The sequence below is a fragment of the Otolemur garnettii genome, unplaced genomic scaffold (assembly GCF_000181295.1).
Source record: "Otolemur garnettii isolate 467f Iridium unplaced genomic scaffold, OtoGar3 scaffold00001, whole genome shotgun sequence".
Lineage (NCBI taxonomy): Eukaryota > Metazoa > Chordata > Mammalia > Primates > Galagidae > Otolemur > Otolemur garnettii.
Window position 1 is genome coordinate 17327070 of NW_003852396.1, and position 19627 is coordinate 17346696.

Here is a 19627-nt window from a genome sequence, read left to right on the forward strand (position 1 = left end):
AGGACAACAAAGAATACTGCTGCTGTCTCACATCTTCCTGCTCCTTAATAGTTGTCATGGTCCAAACAGGTGCTGGGGGATGTTTGTGGAATCTAGTGACAGGGACAGTGAGGGGGCTGTGACTTCCCTGGCAGGACAGAAGCACGTAGTGGATGGGCAGGCACCTTTTTGACTTGAGTCTATAGTGGGGGAAAGTGACCCTCTGTGGGCCCACAGCCTGGTGCTCTGTTCTCAAGAAGCTATCTGTTCACCAGTGGCAGCAATGCCTGAGTTTGTGAGGGTAGAAGGGCTTTCTGACATGTTGGGAGTTGGCAGACTGCCACAAGTGTGAGGCGAGGAAAAGTAAACATTCTCACCTATCTTTTCTGCCGGCCTTCAATACCTCAGGGGTTGGTCCCTGCCAAACTTTTGCTCCTTATCCTGCCCTGCACCTTCGTCCCATGTGATCCCTGGTGAGGTTATTACCTGACAACTTCCATCAGTATTTCACCTGGGTGTGCTTGCTTACCTGAAACTTTTTCTTCTATTTGGGATGATCTGGCCACCAATGTCTCTGCTTGGCCATTTTGGCCTACACCAATATGTGGTTTTTAAAATTAGAAATTCTTTGTAAGAATACATGTATAGGTTACTTACACAAGCACACACACATAAATAAAAGCAAAGAATGATGAAAGAGATTTAGAATAGTGATTATCTTGTATGGGAGCAAGCAGGGAATGGAATGGGAAAGGTACTCGGGGTTGATAGAAGTTATAGTTAGCGTTCCAGTCTTTATGTTGAGTGCTATTTTCATGGGTGTTTATTATAGTATAAAGACAGAAAAAAGGCAAGCAAGCAAAAATGGCTTTTCACAGGGTAATGATAAGAATATGGAAGACCCACAAATTATAATGAGCCCAATTTGGGTCTGTTTATAATAAAATGAGGCGAGAGCCATATGAATAAACAGAGTAAATATACTCCAGGCAGACGGAACAGTAAATACATAGGTACTATAGTTGGAAAGCTTTGAATGAGTATTCCAAGAAATGACCAAACTGAATTGAAATGATGATGGAGAACAGGGATCTGAAAAATGGAGAGGCATGCAGACAAAGGATTGTGCTTTATGATGTTAATTGGTTCAGATTTTATTCTAAATACATGAGGAAATTATTGATAGGTTTTAAGCAAGGGAGAGTGTAGTAAGTTTATGTGTTTTAAAAAATTAGTCTGGCTAAATGTATAGAACAAATTACAGTGGGGTGAGATTAGAGGAGTCATGATGACAGTCATGAGGTTATGAAATCTGAAACAGACAGGTTAGCTATCTGGTAAGAGATAGTGGTGAATTTTTTTAGGGTGCTGGCTGTGCAAAGAAGTGCTCAGACTGAGAAATTCTTATTGAAATTCGCTTAATTAGTGGGAGAAGTTTGACATGAAGATGTATAGAGAGTTGAGGGAGATGGGAACAAAAGGAATATGTATTTTGGAGCTTTGAAAAAGGGCAGGTCTGGTGGGTGGATAGATTTTTGCCCATTATTCACTCCACCTAGCTTAGTATAATTGCTCCAACTTCACCTCTCCATCTTAAGCCACTATTTCTCCTTGTCAGATTTTTTTTTCTTTGAGGCAGACAAAGGAGGAAGAAAATGAAGATGAGTTGGAAAAAGATAAAAGGTAGCTGTGTAAATGAGTCATTATAATTTCTTAATGAATGTGAGTTTTGGGGTCATGTTTTACTGTAGTTAGTAATATTAATCTCTGTTATTACTCAAAACAATTTTTAGGCTTTATATTTGTGTAAACTTATATAAACTTTAAGGACCATTGACCTATGCCAATGTTGCTTGTGCTTAGTAATGATTATATAAAATATCAGGTACGTTTAAGAAGAAGCAGATATCTGAATTTGAATAGAAAGCAGATGTCCCCTTCCTATAGACATGTTAAAATCTATAAGGCAAGATGTTCACTGTGATTGTAGCATGTGGGTATTTTAGAATAAAAGCGATGCCAGCATTATCCAGATGAATAGACAGTAACAAAAATGAACTCTTCCCTAAGGTCTATAATTGAATTGGTGTCTGTTTATTGCCACATATTTGTGACTTTTCTGCATGTGTAGAGCAAATATTTCTGACCTGTATACACTGTATTTATTTCATGCTTTTTCTTAAATGAGTCCATCTTTTATAAGTGGTCTTCTGACAGCAAGAAGCTGATCCTGGGCCTTTGTAATTTTCTTCAAGGACTTAGTTTATGGAACAGAGACTGGGAACATCAGGCTTATAGATAGATGGCATTAAGTTGTTATTTTAAGCTCTGTATTAGAATTCATAATGATTCTAGCCAAATAGAAAAGAGAGTTCAAAATGGAATAAATTTGTTTTGATGTGATATATATGATACTGTATAATATATGATACAAAAGAATTTAACATTGAAGTGAGAAGAGTCTGAGGACTGAAAGGCTGCAGGATGGCAGTATTTGGAGAACCCACTAGCAAGTGGATGTCACATAAGCCTCACTTGGATAGCATCAATTATCATGTGCTTTCCCTAAGAGTACGATATGAAGACGGTGGTACTAGTGCAACATGTGTCACATTTAGCAGAAATAATTATGGCTAAGATGGTGCATTATTAAGTGATGGTTTTGTCTACTTTTGACAGTGATAGCTAAATAGGTGCTGTTTAACTTAAGATATGTTATATATAGTTATGGATATGTTATCTGTGGATAACAGTTCAGAGTATATTATTTATAGACAGAGTATCCAAAGGCATTCAACTTATTACTTGAAGAAGACAGTCATATATTTGTTTTTAATATCTTCAGCCATATTCTGGAATAAAAACTATATTCGTTTTACTCTGCAGTTAATTTTAGCATACATATCCATTTCAACTAAAATATGTATGCATTGTGTTTTGGTATCTACTTCTACTTAATTCTTTGCTTAGGGAGAGATGAGAACACTTTACTTGTGTGACCAAATAAATAATCTCTGCTGTGTATCAGGTTGGAGTTCTTTGTTATTTCTGTTTCTCTGATCCCTTCCTGCTAATTCCACTCCTTCACTTGAGTGCTTTTTCCCATCTGCCTACACTCTGCTGGTGCCTTGGCAATGGACAGAGAGAAAGAGCTTCTCCCTGACTGCAGTCGAAAATGGATCTCCCATTGTGTAACATTCTGACCTTCCTGAGAAACACTATGAAATCACAGTTGAGTATTTAAATTCTCCATCTTGGTAAGAACAATAAATGCTTCATTAAAAAAAAAAATTCAACTTTTAGAGTGTTTTGTAAAGTCTCTGTTTGGTTTTTTAGTGATCAAATCACTTAATCTTAGATAAGGATGGAATATTGGGATAACTTTCCAAAATATGCACAATTCTTTAGATAACATTCTTGAAAGACAGCAAGTAAGATTCTACTTGATTACTTGGAGGAATGGAATGCTCCATCTCTGAGGCAACCCATTCTACTGTTGGGTGACTTTAGTTGTTAAGTCCTTATTATCTTCTTTCTAAGACAGATGGCATTCAATTCTTGAAGGTAATAATTCAAATCTTATTGTTCTCAGGATTAAGACAAATTTTTTTTATTATGACCTACTAGGTCATCATGGTCTGGCCTCTGCCTACCTTTTCAGCTTCCTTATTGTAGTGTTCTTTTAATCAATCAGTTCTAGTCACACTGGTCTTCTAAGTTTTCTTTCTTTGTTTTAATGTTTCCAAAGAGTCTTTGCTTACGTTTTTTCTTCAGCCTAGAAAACATTCTTCCTAATTTTCTTTCAGCATTCACCAAATTGACCTTTATCTTTTAGATCTCAGCAAAATCATTTCTTTAATTAAGCCTTTCATGATCTGCCTGATTAGATCAAATTCTCAAGTTATACATGTGTATTCATAGTTCTCTGTAACTGTTCTTTGTAGCTTGTATCACTACTCTGATTTTAATTAATCAGTGATTAATAGATTAATGCCTTTTTAACCTCTAGCCAGGGTTTTTGTCACTATTCATCACCAGCATTTAGCATTAGAGCCTGGCACATAGCAAATATTTGTCAAATGAAATGAATGAAAAATAATCACAGGACTGCATTTTGAATACATAGGAAAGTTTTACTTCTTCTACATAATAATACTGAAAAAATGTGAGACAGAGTGTGTCTTTGGATTTCAGAGGAAAAGGCTATCCATTTTCTCCTCCTAGTTGCTCGTTCTCGCAAGCATTCAGTAGTAGGTGTGCCTTGTACTGAAGGTGAGGACTTAGTTATAAAAATAATGCTCTCAACTTTGAAGAAAGACTTTACGTAGAAATTCTAGGTAGAATAAGAAAGAGGTTTTTTTTTTTTTTTTTTTTTTTTTGCTGAACTATTCTCTAGAGTGTGGTTTTAAGCATTTGGCTCATTTTACACGGATTAGTTTCATTTCCATAGAGTTTGTCTTTCAAAGAAAATCTATAAGAAAATCTAGGTTTTAGTTTCTTTTAGACTTAATTCTAGAAGTCAGATGTAGACTGGCATTAGATTCCTTGAACCGTGATTAAAAGAAATCCATTTCTATAAATCCTGAAGTCATTGTGAAATTTTCCATGTAAGTGAAACCATGAGATTTAAGTCACTAAAATGAAATAAATATTTCCTCTACAGAATTTCACAATGGAAACTCACACTTACTCTTGTTATGTTTTGGGAGTAAAAAAATGCGAATAGTGGGAAAGTGTAAATTAAAGACCTTAAATAAGCTATCAGATTACCTTTCATGTGTTTGGATGTCAACGAAAACTGTTAAGTGTATATATGAGTAACTCAGTCATCATCAGCCTTTCTCATCTAGATTAGATAACATTAATAATTTTTATTGATTATTTACTATTTGTCAGATAATAAACGAGTCACTGTTTTGACCGTAGAATAATAACTTGTTTTCCTGTTTATAACATTAATACAGTTTAAAAGTATAACATTTGGAAAATACAGAGAACCCAAAGACTTTTACTCTTTCCCAGATATAACTACTTTTAATGCTTTGGCATATTTGTTTTTATTTTTAAATTCCTTCAATAAATATTGAATGCATACTTATCCATTGTTTTAGAATCTTGGGATATATCAGTTCACAAAATAGATGAAATTCTTATTCTCATGAGCTTACAACCTAGTGGGAGGAGATATAAAATAAATGAAATATTTAATATATAAGCTTATAAGCACCATAAAAAGTAAAGCAGAATAGGGGGATTAAGAGTGTTATATGAAGTAGAATGAGAAGCTATTTTTTCTAGAGTGACATTGAAGCAGAGTGCTGAAGGAATTGAGAGAATAAATATCTGGGTTTAAGATGAACAGGTAGAGGAAATAACAAATGCAAAATTTCTGAAGCAGGAGTATATGTGACATATTGGAGAAAGAACAAGTATGTCCAGTGGCTGGAGCAGACTGAACAAAGTAAGGATCTGACTTATGATTAAAAAGATCCCCTGTCTTAGTCAATTTTCTGTTGCTTATAATAATATACCAGAAGCTGGATAATTTATAAAGAAAAGGAATTTATTTCTCACAAGTTTAAAGGCTGGGAAGTCCACAGTCAAGGGATTCATCTGGTGAGGCTTTCTTGCTTGTGGGGACTTTACAGAGTCTTCGGGTAGCACAGGATATCTAGCACATGGTGATGGGGCTAAGCAAGCTAGCTCAGGTCTCTCTTCCTCTTCTTGTAAAGCTACAAGTCCCACTCTCATGATCACCCATTAATCTATTAACCTGTTAATCCGTGAAATGATTAATCCACTCACGAGGACAGAATCTTCATGATCTAATCACCTCTTAAAGGGCCCACACCTCAATATTGCCACATTGAAGATTAAGTTTCAACATGAGTTTTGGTGGAGACATTTAAGCTATAGCACCCACTTTGGATACTCTGTGAAGAGCAGACTATATGAGAAAGGAATAGAAGTAGGAAAATCATTTAGGAGTAAACTACAATGGAACCAGAAGGAGAATATAGTGACTTAGATCAAAGAGGTGAAAAGTGGCTGGATGCAACCAAAAAGGAGCCCAAGTAACCAAAGAAAATTTAGGCAAAATGAACAAATCGGGAGACATCACATTATGTGATGTCAAGTTATACTACAAAGCTATAGTAATTAAAATAGCATGGTCCTGGTATAAAGGTAGAGTCCAGTGGAACAGAATAGAGAACCCAGACACAATACCATATAGCTATGACCAAGTGACTTTTGACAAAGCAGACAAAAACATCCACTGGGGAAAGGATGCCCTATTCTAAAAATGGAGCTGGGAAAATAGCATAGCCACATGCAGAACAGTGAAAGAGGATCTCTACCTCTTGACATATATAAAAATTAACTCAAGATGGATTAAAGGTCTAAGTTTAATACCTGAAACCATAAAAATTTTGGAAGAAACCATAGGAAAGCTCTTCTAGACATCGGCTTAGGCAAGAATTTCTGGCTAAGATCCCTGAGGCAAATAAGCAATAACAAAAATAAATAAATGAAATTTAATTAAACTAAAAGGTTTCTGGAAAGCAAAAGAAATAATAAATCAATAGACCAGACAACTTACAGAATGGGAGAAAATAATTCATCAACTATGCATTTGACAAGGGCTAATATCCAGAATCTAGAAAGAGCCCAAATCAACAGGAAGAAAAGTAACACCATCAAAAAATGAGAAGAAGACATGAACAGAGTTTTTTCAAAAGAAGATATATATATGGCTTGCAGACATATGAAAAAATGCTCAACCTCACTAATTATTAGGGAAATGCAAGTTAAACCACCATAAGATGCCATCTTACCCCTATCAAAATACTCATTGTCAGGCCCCGCCAAAATTAGATGTTGGGGTGGATGCAGTGTGAAAGGAATGCGTATACACTGTTTGTGGAACTATAAATTTATACAATTTCTATGAAAAACAGTGTGACAGTTCCTCAAAGAACTAAAACTAGACCTCCCATTCAGTACAGCAATCCTACTGCTGAGTGTATCCCCAATGGAAAAGAAGTTATTATATCAAAAAGACTCCTGGACCCAAGTGTTTATCACATCACAAGTCACAATTGCAAAGATGTAGAATCAACCTAAGTGTCTATCAGTTGATGAGTGAGTGAAGAAAATGTAGTATATAACAGCTACAAAAAGGAAAGGAAATAACATCATTTGTAGCAACTTGGATAGAACTGAGACCATTATCCTAAGTATCCAGGAATGGAAAAACAAACCTGGCAAAGCCTGGCAAAACAAACTAAGAAGTGGGAGCTAAACAATGGGTGCATATGATCGTAAAGTGGTATAGAGGACATTGGAAACTAGGAATGGGAGCAGCTGGGAAGTGGTGAAGGTCAAAACTTACTATCTGGTACACTGTATGCTATTCTGTTGAAGGGCACACTAAAAGCCCTGAATTGCATTATGCAATTCATCCATGTAACAAGAACACTTGTGTCCTCTAATATTTTGAAATAAAAATTACAAAAAATGTTCTTACGAACATTTTTATGTGTGTATCCGATTGCAAATGGATTTTTCTAGGGTTTATTTCTAAGAGACAGATTGCTGGATTTTAGAGAATGTGATTCTTCTACTTAACTAGCTATTGCCTGATTGCTTCCAAAGATGCTATATCAACTTAAAATTCCAACAGCAACCATTTCACATTGTTCCATATGTTTCCTAAGACTTACATTGTTAGTATTTTTGCCAATCTATGTACATTTGCTCATTGTGATTTTAATTTGCCTCATTTTAATAAATGAAGAATCTCTTAGTATATGAATTGGCCATTGACATATTATTTTTATTATTATTTGTGAAGTGTCTGTGTAAGTCTCTTGGCCATTGTTCTATTGGCTTGTCTTCTTTTTTTGTTTGTTTTTGATTTATGGGAGTTTTAAAATAAAATCCACAAATAACACCTTTGTTATTCATTTAATGGGGTTATGTGTTTCTCATTTTGTGGCCATTTAAAAAACTTTCTTATGGCCTAACTTTTAGTTTATGGTTGGTATTTTTCACATTTTGTTTTAAAAATGTCTCCCCCAGATTCTGCAAGGGAAAAGGTCAGTGCAGGAATTTGGTGGCTCCTTGTTATCTCAAGATGAAAGTGCGAGCTCTAGGGGTCCTCCACATTGTGAACGGACCACAGGATCTCTTCTCCTCTGCATGCTCCTACATGGCTGTGGGTTTAAGATGGACGAGGTGGGGTGGAGGCCAGTGATCCTGACCCCTGCTCCCTCTGCATCTCTATCCTGAGGCCAGGTTGGCCACATCCAACCTGGAGGATTGCATTTCTTGTGGATATGCTGGATAATTGCAATCATGAGGAACTGGGAAACTCTTCTGAAGATTACAGGTCAGATTTAAGATGTGGGGACACTGAAAATCCAGACTGTTTTTCTCTTCTCAATATTACAATTCCTATTAGCCTATCACATCTAGGCTTTGTACCTCTTTATGGTGGAGATCAGACTCAGAAAATTCTTGCCTTATTGCACCTGAGGATTCACCGACAGCTGTGGCACCATACCTTGCTGATCAGTTGTGAGCTGTTGATAATGTTGTGAAAACATCTGTTCCTTCTAGAGAGGTGCTGAAGCAGGAAGCTTATGTGCCTCATTTCTTACCCAAAGTTACCAACTGCCAGTTCTTGATACAATGTTTCTAAGAAAGAAACATGGAGGTAAAGATTTTGGGTTTCAGATGCTAGAGGATTTTGTTGATTCCTTTACAGAACATGTGCTTGGCTTGCAGTATCCACTGTCTTCTCTCATGTACACAGCTTGCAAGCAGTACTTTGAAAAGTATCCGGGAGAGTGCATAAATATTTAGAATTGAAATGTCTTCTTGTTGTATTTTTCCCTTGACCAATATGAAGTGACCATCTTTGTCTTTTTTTGACTTTAGTTGCTTTAAATCCACATGTATCTGAAAGTAAGATTGCAATCCCTCTTTTCTTCTGGATTGCATTTGCCTGAAAAATTGACTTCCAACCCTTAACTCTGAGTTTTAATTTGTCTTTTGATGTGAGGTGTGTTTCCTGCAGACAGCAAATAGATGGCTTGTGTTTTTTAATCCAATCAGCCAATCTATACCTCTTCAGTGGGGAATCCAAGCCTTTGACATTTATTGGGATAATTGATAAGTGTGGTAGTGTTCTATTCATCTTATTTTGTGAAAGTCCATTGCTTAGTTTTGTCTTTTGCATCATTGTGGAAGTTAAGTTCTGTCCTTTAATTTCTTAGTTCTTACTTTGTTGGTGGTCCATTGTGATGGTCAGTGTATAGAACAGTTTGAAATTTCCTGTAGAGCTGGTATTGTTCTGGCAAATTTCCTTAATGTTTGCATATTAGTAAAAGATTTTATTTCTCCATCAATTTTAAAGCTATCCAGCCAGGATATAGAATTCTGGGCTGGAAATTGTTCTGTTTAAGTAGATTAAAGGTAGATGACCATTGTCTTCTTGCTTGAAAAGTTTCATTAGAGAAGTCTGCAATCACTTTGCTGGTCAATGGCAGCTTACTCCTGGCAGCTTGTCAAATCTTTTCTTTTGTCTTGACTTTAGACAGTTCATCACAATGTGTCTTAGAGAGGCTCTAATTGAGGTGACCAAGGCTCCAATATCCCTCTGAAAGGAGTGTGTCACAATCTTTGGTGATATTTGGGAAATTTTCATTTATAATATTCTCTAGAATGGCTTCCATTCCTCTGGGGCATTCTTCTTCCCCTTCTGGAATACATGTAACTCATATGTTTGAATGCTTCATAAAGTCCCATAATTCTGTGAGTGAATGTTCTGCTTTCTCTCTCTTCTTTTCTGCCTCTTTAACTATCCGAGTTATCTCAAGAGCTTTATCTTCTCCCTCTGAGATTCTTTCTTTTGCATGATCTAATCTATTGCTGATACTTTCTATTGCATCTTTAAGTTCCCTAAGCGACTGCTTCAGTTCCTTAAGCTCTCCTATATCCTTTCTATATTCTTCATATTGTTCGTCTTTTATTTGATTCTGTTTTTGGATTTCCTTTTGGTTATTTTCCACTTTATCAGCAATAGATGCAGAAAAGGCATTTGATAAAATCCAGCATCCTTTTCTAATTAGAACACTGACGAGTTTAGGCATAGGTACATTTCTTAAACTGATTGAAGCTATCTATGACAAACCCACAGCTAATATCTTACTGAATGGAGTTAAACTGAAAGCTTTTCTACTTAGACTTGGAACCAGACAAGGTTGTCCTCTGTTACCATTACTATTCAACATAGTGCTGGAAGTTCTAGCCAATACAATTAGGCAAGACAAGGAAATAAAGGGCATCCAAATGGGAGCAGAGGAGGTCAAACTCTCCCTTTTTGCTGACAATATGACCTTATACTTATAGAACCCCAAAGACTCAAGCACAAGACTCCTGGAAGTCATCAAAAAATACAGTAATGTCTCAGGATATAAAATCAATGTCCACAAGTCAGTAGCCTTTGTATATGCCAGTAACAGCCAAGATGAGAAGCTAATTAAGGACACAAGTCCCTTCACTATAGCCTCAAAGAAAATGAAAGACCTAGGAATATACCTAACAAAAGAGATGAAGGACCTCTATAAAGAAAATTATGGAACCCTAAGAAAGGAAATAGCAGAGGACTTTAACAAATAGAAGAACATACCATATTCATGACTGGGAAGAATCAACATTGTTAAAATATCTATACTTCCCAAAGCAATCTACCAATTCAATGCCATCCTTTATTAAAATACCAACATTGTATTTTCAAGACTTGGAAAAAAACGATTCTTTGTTTTGTATGGAACAACAACAACAAAAATCCCGTATACCTAAGGCAGTTCTTAGTAATAAAATGAAGCCAGGGGCATCACTATACCAGATTTTAGGCTGTACTACAAGGCCATAGTGGTCAAGACAGCATGGTACTGGCACAAAAATAGAGACATAGACATTTGGAATTGAATAGAAACCAGGAAATGAAACCAAGAGCTTACAACCACCTAATTTTCTATAAACCAAACAAGAACATACACTGGGGGAAAGACTCCCTATTCAGTAAATGGTGCTGGGGGAATTGGATATCCACATGTAAAAGACTAAAACTGGACCTGCACCTTTCTCCACTCACAAAAATTGATTCAAGATGGATAAGAGACTTACATGTAAGGCATGAAATGATAAAAATCCTCAAAGAAAGCATACAAAAACACTGGAAGATATCAGCCTGGGGAAAGACTTTATGAAGAAGGCTGTCATGGCAATTGCAACAACAACAAAAATAAACAAATGGGACTTAAGGAAACTGAAAAGCTTCTGTACAGCTAAGGAGACAACAACCAAAGCAAATAGACAACCTATACAATGGGAAAGGATATTTGCATATTTTGAATCAGGCAAAAGCTTAATAACTTGGATCAGTGGAGAACTCAAATTAATCCACATGAAAAAAGCCAACAAACCCATACATCAATGGGGAAGAGAGATGAACAGAACCTTCTCTCAAGAAGTCAGACAAATGGCTACCAAACATATGAAAAAATGCTCATCGTCCCTAATTATTAGAGAAATGCAAATTAAAACCACCCTGAGATATTATCTAACCCCAGTGAGAATGGCCCATATCACAAAATCTCAAAACGGCAGATGTTGGCATGGATGTGGAGAGAAAGGAACACTTTTACACTGCTGGTATGGAGAACCCTCAAAGAACTCAACCTATACCTCCCGTTTGATCCTACAATCCCATTAACGGGGCATCTATCCGGAAGAAAATAACCCTTTTATTATAAAGATACTTGTACTAGACTGTTTATTACAGCTCAATTTACAATCACTAAAATGTGGAAATAGCCTAAATGCCCCCCGACCTAAGAATGGATTGGCAACCTGTGGTATATGTATTCCATGGAATACTATTCAGCCATTAAAAACAATGGAGATTTTGCAGCGTTTGTATTAACCTCAATGGAGGTGGAACACATTATTCTTAGTGAAGTGTTATAGGAATGGAGAAGCATGAATCCTATGTATTCAACTTTGATATGAGGATAATTAATGACAATTAATGACATGGTGGGGGTAGGGGAAGGGGAGAGCAGAGAGAGAGAAGGAGGGAGAGGGTGGGGGAAAGGAAAAAAAAAAGAAAATAGTGACTAATTCTCACTTAAGTTGGATTTAATTTTGACCAAATACATTATTTGGGCTCAAGCAGCTAAGGCACCAGCCACATACACCTAAGGTGGCAGATTCGAATCCAGCCCAGGCCCACCAAAACAACAATGACGGCTGCAACCAAAAAATAGCCAGGTGTTGTGGCGGGTGCCTGTGGTCCCAGCTACTTGGGAGGCTGAGGCAGGAGACTTGCTTGAGCCCAGGAGTTGGAGGTTGCTGTGAGCTGTGATGTCCCCAGGGGGACAGCTTGAGGCTCTGTCTCCCAAAAACCCCCCAAACACATTATATGAACAATAACTTTTAATTCAACTTGTTAATATGTTGTTTAGGATATTGCACCTGCATTTATAAGTGAAATATGTCTGTAATTTCCCTTTATAATAATATATTTTTCCAATTTTAATATCAGGTATATCCAGATGTAGTAGAATGAATTTGAAGGATTTCTTCTTTTTCTGTTGTCTATAAGATTTGGCATGATCTGTTTTTTGAAATTATCTTCTATATTTATTTATAAAAAAAAAAAAAGAAAAGTATTCAGGAGACCATGAACTCCTTTGGGAAGTAGAAGTTTGTTGGACACTGGTACCAGGAAATACCAGTCACCAGACAATTAGAGAGAGAAACACTTGAAATTCCAGTATTTTAAGAGGAACAGTTAAAACTTTTTATAAAAGAGGTTGGTTTCTCATAAGGAACCTAAGAGACCTTTGTCTGGAGAATATGGACCTGCATCAGTTGAGTATAAAGCAGGAAATGGAGACAGTCAGGCTAGTGATAGTCCTCTAACTATTGATTCTCTAAAAGATGCCTTTGCATGTACTACTGAACGTCTTGATAAAACTCCAGTGGTTTCTACTTGTGCTTGCAGTAGTCATATAAAGAGGCCAAAGATTGGAAATTGGTTTCTGGATTTTGAATTTAGTGTTTCTCAAGGTGAAGATGAAAAGACCCCTCAGACTTTGCTTATAGATTCAATTGACAAACTGGAGTCTACTGCACGCACATCAGAGAGCTCAGAAGAATTCTTTGAAGAACCAGAACAGAGAGTGATTGCATTTGAGGATGAAAGCAGTGATAAAGATGCACAGGCAGCATCAGAAGGTGGCAAAAGGGAATCTGAATTAGAGCCTATGAATGGTGAGGTAATGGATGATACTCTCAAGTCCTCACTTATCACCGAAGAGGTGGACTCCACTAGTGAAGTTTTAGATGAAGAATTAAAATTGCAGGCTCTTAATTCCAACGAAGACTCTACACATCTTGTTTCCTTGGTGGTAGAATCTTCAAACCCCCCTGAGGCTGATGTACCAGATAAGATGCCACATATAACTGACTCAGAATTTTTGATAGATGAAACCCCATCTGATGCAAAGGGCATCCTGGATAGAAACTGTCCCTAGTTTCAAGAAAGAAAGCACATCTTGGGAGTTCAGACTATGTTACTACTATCTCAAATAAAGAACGATCCGACGCTGGTTTTCCAAACTCCATGATAGCTGAACCAATCTCTGAGAGTTTATCACCCAACCCTACTTCTTTATTGGAAGACCAGGGTGTGGAGAGGGTCCCTGAGCCCCAGGAAACATCTACTTCTCTTCCTCAGAGTTCTTTGATAGAGGTTGAACTTGAAGATGTGCTGTTTTCACAGAATGCAGGGCAGAAGAACCAGTCAGAGGAGCAGTCTGAGGCATCTTCTGAGCAATTGGATCAATTTACCCAATCGGCAGAAAATGTGGCAGATAGCAGCTCTGAGGAAATAGAAGTGGAAGTGCCTGTGGTATACGGGTGGATTTTAAGAAGAAAGGCCAAAGCGCATAAAGGAGTTGGTAGGAAGAAAGCCAAGCTGACCTGATTGAAGAAGAAACGCAGATGATAAATCCTCCTCTTTGCAACATAATTGTTATTTTTAAGATATGGTAATTAATAAACAGCAAGGGACATAGGAAAAAAATAAAAATATCTCCCACATTCCAAGCTTCTAAGTATCTCCTCCTATGTTTCTTTGAAGAGCTTCATAGTTTTGTCTTTCACATTTAGCTTTACCTTTTCTTTAAGCCAAAACTGTTTAATGGTCTATTTTGCAAATATGCTTTGAAAAACTTAATTTATCATTTTTATGAAGTTCATTAATCTTTGGACTCTCTAAAGATAAAATACATTGAAGCCACTTTCCAGGGGTATTTTATCAGCTTCTGTAACGTAGAAAAAGTATGTCAGCAGCCTCATCTAGGACACTGTCTCATTTTAAGATTAGGAAAAAAAAAATGCTTTAAATTAAAACACTGCTTACTTTCATTTTTAAATTTTTGACTACATATGCTTTTTTACTTAAAGCAAAAATATGGGTGAAATAATGATAGTGGTTCAGTTTTTCTCAATGAAAAAAAACAAAAAAACAACAACACATAAACCAAGATTTTTAGGCTATGAACACATAGGATAGCTAAATAGAATAGGCCATTTTGTTCATAAAATTATTATTTTAAGACAAAAAAATCTGGACGCTGGAAAGATGGCGGAGCAAGAGGAAAGACAAAAGATCCCTTTGGTCCCAGAAAATCTCCTGAAAAAGAGGAAGGCTTATCAAGCCCTCAAAGCCACCCAGGGAAAGCAGGCACTTTTGGCAAAGAAGGAGCAGAGGAAAGGAAAAGAGCTCAGGTTTAAGTGACAGAATCATTCCTGCATGATTCCTGCGACAGCAGCATGACGCAGTGCATCTCAGATGACTAGAAGTGAAACCTCATGCTTTGGAATTACCGGCTAAACATTCCTTGGCCTTTGTTGTAAGCTTACAAAGGATTGATGGAGTGAGTTTACTGGTGAAGAAGACCATTACAAGACTTCACCTAAAGAAAATTTTCAGTGGTGTCTTTGTTGGTCACCCCTTAGAGTCTGAAAATGCTACGTATAGTGGAACCTTATGTGACCTGGGGATTTCCAAATCTGAAATCTGTCCGGGAACTCATCTTGAAACATGGACAAGCCAAGGTCAAGAATAAGACCATTCCTCTGACAGATAACCCAGTCATGGAGGACCACCTAGGGGGATTTGGTGTCATTTGCTTGGAAGACCTCATTCATGAAATTGCCTTCACGGGGAAATATTTCCAGGAGATCTCAAGGTTTTTACGTCCTTTCCAACTCTCAATGGCCCATCATGCTACCAAGAATAAAGTGGGCTTCTTCAAAAAAAAAAAAAGAAAGAAAGAAAGAAAATCTGTAACTCAATTTTAAGAAAAATTGCTTTTTAAACCAAGGGGGAGGGTTTATTATTTCTTTCCTTATTTGAAGCATGGGTAATTTACAAAACTGTCAATCCATGTTACAAGGGAAAACAAAGCAGAGTAATAGAAAAGACAACGATAAGGTTTGCTATGGGTTGAAAGATGGTGCTGCCTCCAAAATTCATGTTAACACTTGATCCCTAACACAACAGTATTAAGAGATGTGATGTGTCAGAGGTAATTAAGTCATGAGAGCTCTTCCCTAACGGGATTAACACCTTTATAAAAGAGGTCAAAGTTGAAGGTAGCAGGTCTTGCTCTTCTGTCCCTTTTGCCAAGTTACCGAGTTCTTCCCCTTCAGAGGATGCAGCAATGAGGCACCACCTTGAAGCAGGTGCAGCCTGCAGCAGAAGCAGCCCTCTCCAGACACCAGTCCTGCTGATGGTCTTAGGCTTCTAAGCCTCCAGAGCTACCACGTGTCAAAGGAATTTCTCTTGTTTGTAAATTACCCAGTCTGTGTGTTTTGTTAAGTAGCAAAAAGTGACAAAGACAAGATTATTTTGCAGGAGATCAAAGAAGGCCTTTCCCAGTAGGTGACATTTTAAAAAATTCTTTTTGGCTTTTAAAATTTCAGTGGATTTAGGCATTACAAGTACTTTTTGTTACGTGGATAAATTGTATAATGGTGAAGTGGGGCTCTTAATATAACCATCACCCAAGTAATGTACATTGAACCTGATAGGTAATTTTTGGTCCTTTACCTGCTTTCCACCTTCTGCCCTTTTTAGTTTCCAGTGTCCACTGTGCCACTTTGTATGACCATATATACTTATTGTTTTGTGCCTACTTATAAGTATGGTATTTGTTTTTCTATTTTTGAGTTAGGATAGTGGTCTCCAGTTCCATCTACGTTACTGTAACCAGACATTATTTCATTCCTCTTTATGGCTGAATGGTCTATATTTAGCATATGTTTTTAATCCACTCCGCAGTTGATGGACACTTAGGTTGATTCCGTATCTTTAAAACTAGAAATTGTGCTGCAATAAACATTCATGTTCAAGTGTGTGTTAGATAAAATTCTTTCTCTTTTTTATAAATCCCACCCAGTAGTGGGAATTCTGGGTGAAATAGTAGGTCTATTTTCAGTTCTTTGAGGAATCTCCATGCTGTTTTCATTACAGGTTGTACTAATTTGCATTCCAAGTAACAGTGTATAAGTGTTCCCATTTCTACCACATATACACCAACATCTATTGTTTTCTGACTTCCTAAAAAGGAGCATTCTGATAGAGATAAGATGTGTCCTGTGCGTTTAATTTGTATTTCCCTAATGATCAGTGATGAATATTTTTCATGTTTTTTTTTGCCATTTGTATCTCTTCTTTAGAAAAGCTTGGTTTATGTCTTTTTTTTTTTTTGAGACAAAGTCTCACTTTGTTGCCCTTGGTAGAGTGCGATGGCATCACAGCTCACAGCAACCTCAAACTCTTGGGGTCAAGTGATTCTCTTTCTTCAGCCTCCCTAGTAGCTGGGACTATAGGCGCCTGCCACAATGCCTGGCTATTTTTAGAGACGAGTTCTTGATCTGGCTCAGGCTGGTCTCCAACTCGTGAACTAGAGCAGTCTAGCTGCCTTGGCCTCCCAGAGGGCTAGGATTACTGTTAATGTCTTTTGCCCACTTTTTGATGGAGTTATTTGTTTTTTTTCTTGCTGATTTCTTTGAGTTCCTTATAGATCCTCAATGTTCTTTGTCAGGTATATAGTTTGCAAATATTTTCTCCCATTCTTTAGGTTGTCTGCTCATTTTATTGATTTTTTCTTTTGTTGTGCAGAAACTTTTTCAGTTTGTGTATAGTGAGAGATACAGTTTTATTCTTCTGTATATGGGTATTCATTTTCTTAGAACTATTTATTAAATTGGTCATTCTTTCTTCAGTATATATTTTTTGTCTGCTTTGTCAAAAATCAATTGGTTATAGGCATACAATTTTATTTCTGGGTTACCTATTTTGTTCCACTGGTCGATACATCTACTTTTATACCAGTACTATGCTGTTTTAGTCACTATACTATTATAATACAATTTGAAGTAAGGTAATACAGTGATTTATTCTTTTTATTTAAGATTCCTATTTAAGAATAGATTTATTCTTTTTATTTAAGATTCCTTTGGCTATTTGGGCTCTTTTTTGATTCCATGTGAAATTTGGAATTTTTCTTTTTTTTTTTTGAGATAGAGTCTTATTCTGTTGCCCCAGGCTAGAGTTCGTGGTGTCACAGCTCACAGCAACCTCAAGCTCTTGGGCTTAAGCAATCCTCTTGCTTCAGCTTCCCAAGTAACTGTGACTATAGGAATGTGCCATGATGCCCAGCTAATTTTTCTATTTTTAATAGAGACAAGATCTCACTCTTGTGTAGACTAGTTTAAATTGAGCTCAAGCAACCTACCTGCCTTGGCCTCCCAGAGTGCTAGGATTATTGGTATGAGCCACTGTGCTCAGAATAGGATTGTATTTTTTTAATTCTGTGAAAAATGACATTAGTATTTTGAGGAGAATTGCATTGAATGTGTAAATCACTTTGGAAATTATGGACATTTTAGCAATATTGATTCTTCTAATCCATGAGCATGGGATGTTTTTTCATTTATCTGTTATCTATGTATATTTCTTTCTTCAGTAGTAGTCCTGATAGAGATCTTTCACAAGGAGGTGACATTTAAGCACAGACCTAGTGAAATGAAAAGTAAGTCCTCTGAAGATCTTCAAGAGGAGAATTCCAAGCAGTGGAAGCAGTATGGAAATGAGAAAAGACAGTGTGGCTTGAGTGTAGTGTAGTTGTAACTCTATTCAGTTTTAGTTATACCTAAAAATGTTTTAGAACAAAATTTTACATGTGCTCATTTTAATCCTATACATTGTACCTTAAATATTGCCACTATATAATCTTTCTCAGGTACTTTAACCGGTAAGTCAGTATCCTGTTTATAAACCTACTACTTACTAGTTGCTTTTGGTTATTTTCCAATATCTTTATTTATAGTTCACCTGTCTTTAGGAAAACCACTAGCCATGGTTAGTTAAATAAAAAGTTCTTTTGAGTCTGGAGTATGATACTAGAGTTGTGTCCTTAAGAAGCCATTTCATCGGGTGGTGCCTGTGGCTCAGTGAGTAGGGCGCTGGCCCCATTTACTGAGGGTGGCAGGTTCATACCTGGCCTTGACCAAACTGCAACAACAACAACAAAATAGCCGGGCACTGTGGTGGATGCCTGTAGTCCCAGCTACTTGGGAGGCTGAGACAAGAGAATTGCCTAAGCCCAAGAGCTGGAGGTTGCTGTAAGTTGTAATTCTACAGCACTTTACTGAGGGCAACGGACAAAGTAAGACTCTGTGTCTAAAAAGAAAAAAAAATCCATTCCATCAAAAACAAACATTTTCTGTTTGAAATGTCTAACCTTGTAACTTATAATTTAGGGCATATATTTGGAATTACAACTTATTATTTGTACCTTAACATGGTACCTTGACATGTTTCTCCCTGTCAGCTGTCATTTGAGCCACTCTTTGTGCCCCAGGTTGAGTTGCTAAAGTAAGATGAATATTTATCCATGTGAAGTACCTCCCCAGGAACATTCTGTGAATTTTAGTATACTATATAGCTTATATAGTCTTACTATCCCAAACACTCTAGTTTTGATGAAAATATTTTTAGCTGCATTCATGACATAAAAAAGAAAATAGGACATTTAATTTTTTAAATATTTATTTATTTTCTGTACTTTTCTAAAAGGAATTTGAGACAATAGAAAGAAAACCAAAAATTAAAATGTAAATAGACTATCAATATCAAAGAAAAGTGGAAATACAAATGAATAAGGATTACCTTAGTAATCTGATTTAAATATGAAAGTTTACACTGTGGTAAGTTTAAAATACCACAACATATCTAGATGGCTTCATCCATATTGGTGGTTCATTTTGTTAAGTTATATATAAAAATTTAGTAAACGGTTCATTCATGATAAATAGGAATTAAAACTTTTTAAAAATAAGTAAAAATTATACATGTTGCTTTGAAATAAATGTGCATGGTATGGCTAACCTGAGCTAATTAATATCTGGATTAACTCATATACTTATTATTTTTTGGATGTGAGAACACTTAAAATCTATTCCCAGCAATTTTCTTTTTTTTTTTTTTTTTTTTTTC

General features: G+C 36.5%; 1 protein-coding gene and 2 pseudogenes across 1 annotated transcript in view; all 3 read left to right on the plus strand.

The window, feature by feature from the left end:
- Positions 1–19627, plus strand: part of DLG2 (discs large MAGUK scaffold protein 2) — a 2018366-nt gene that overhangs the window by 90223 nt on the left and 1908516 nt on the right. The gene's annotated exons all lie outside the window — the stretch shown is intronic.
- LOC100964920 lies at positions 2464–14091 on the plus strand (annotated as a pseudogene).
- On the plus strand, positions 14702–15423 carry LOC100965231 (annotated as a pseudogene).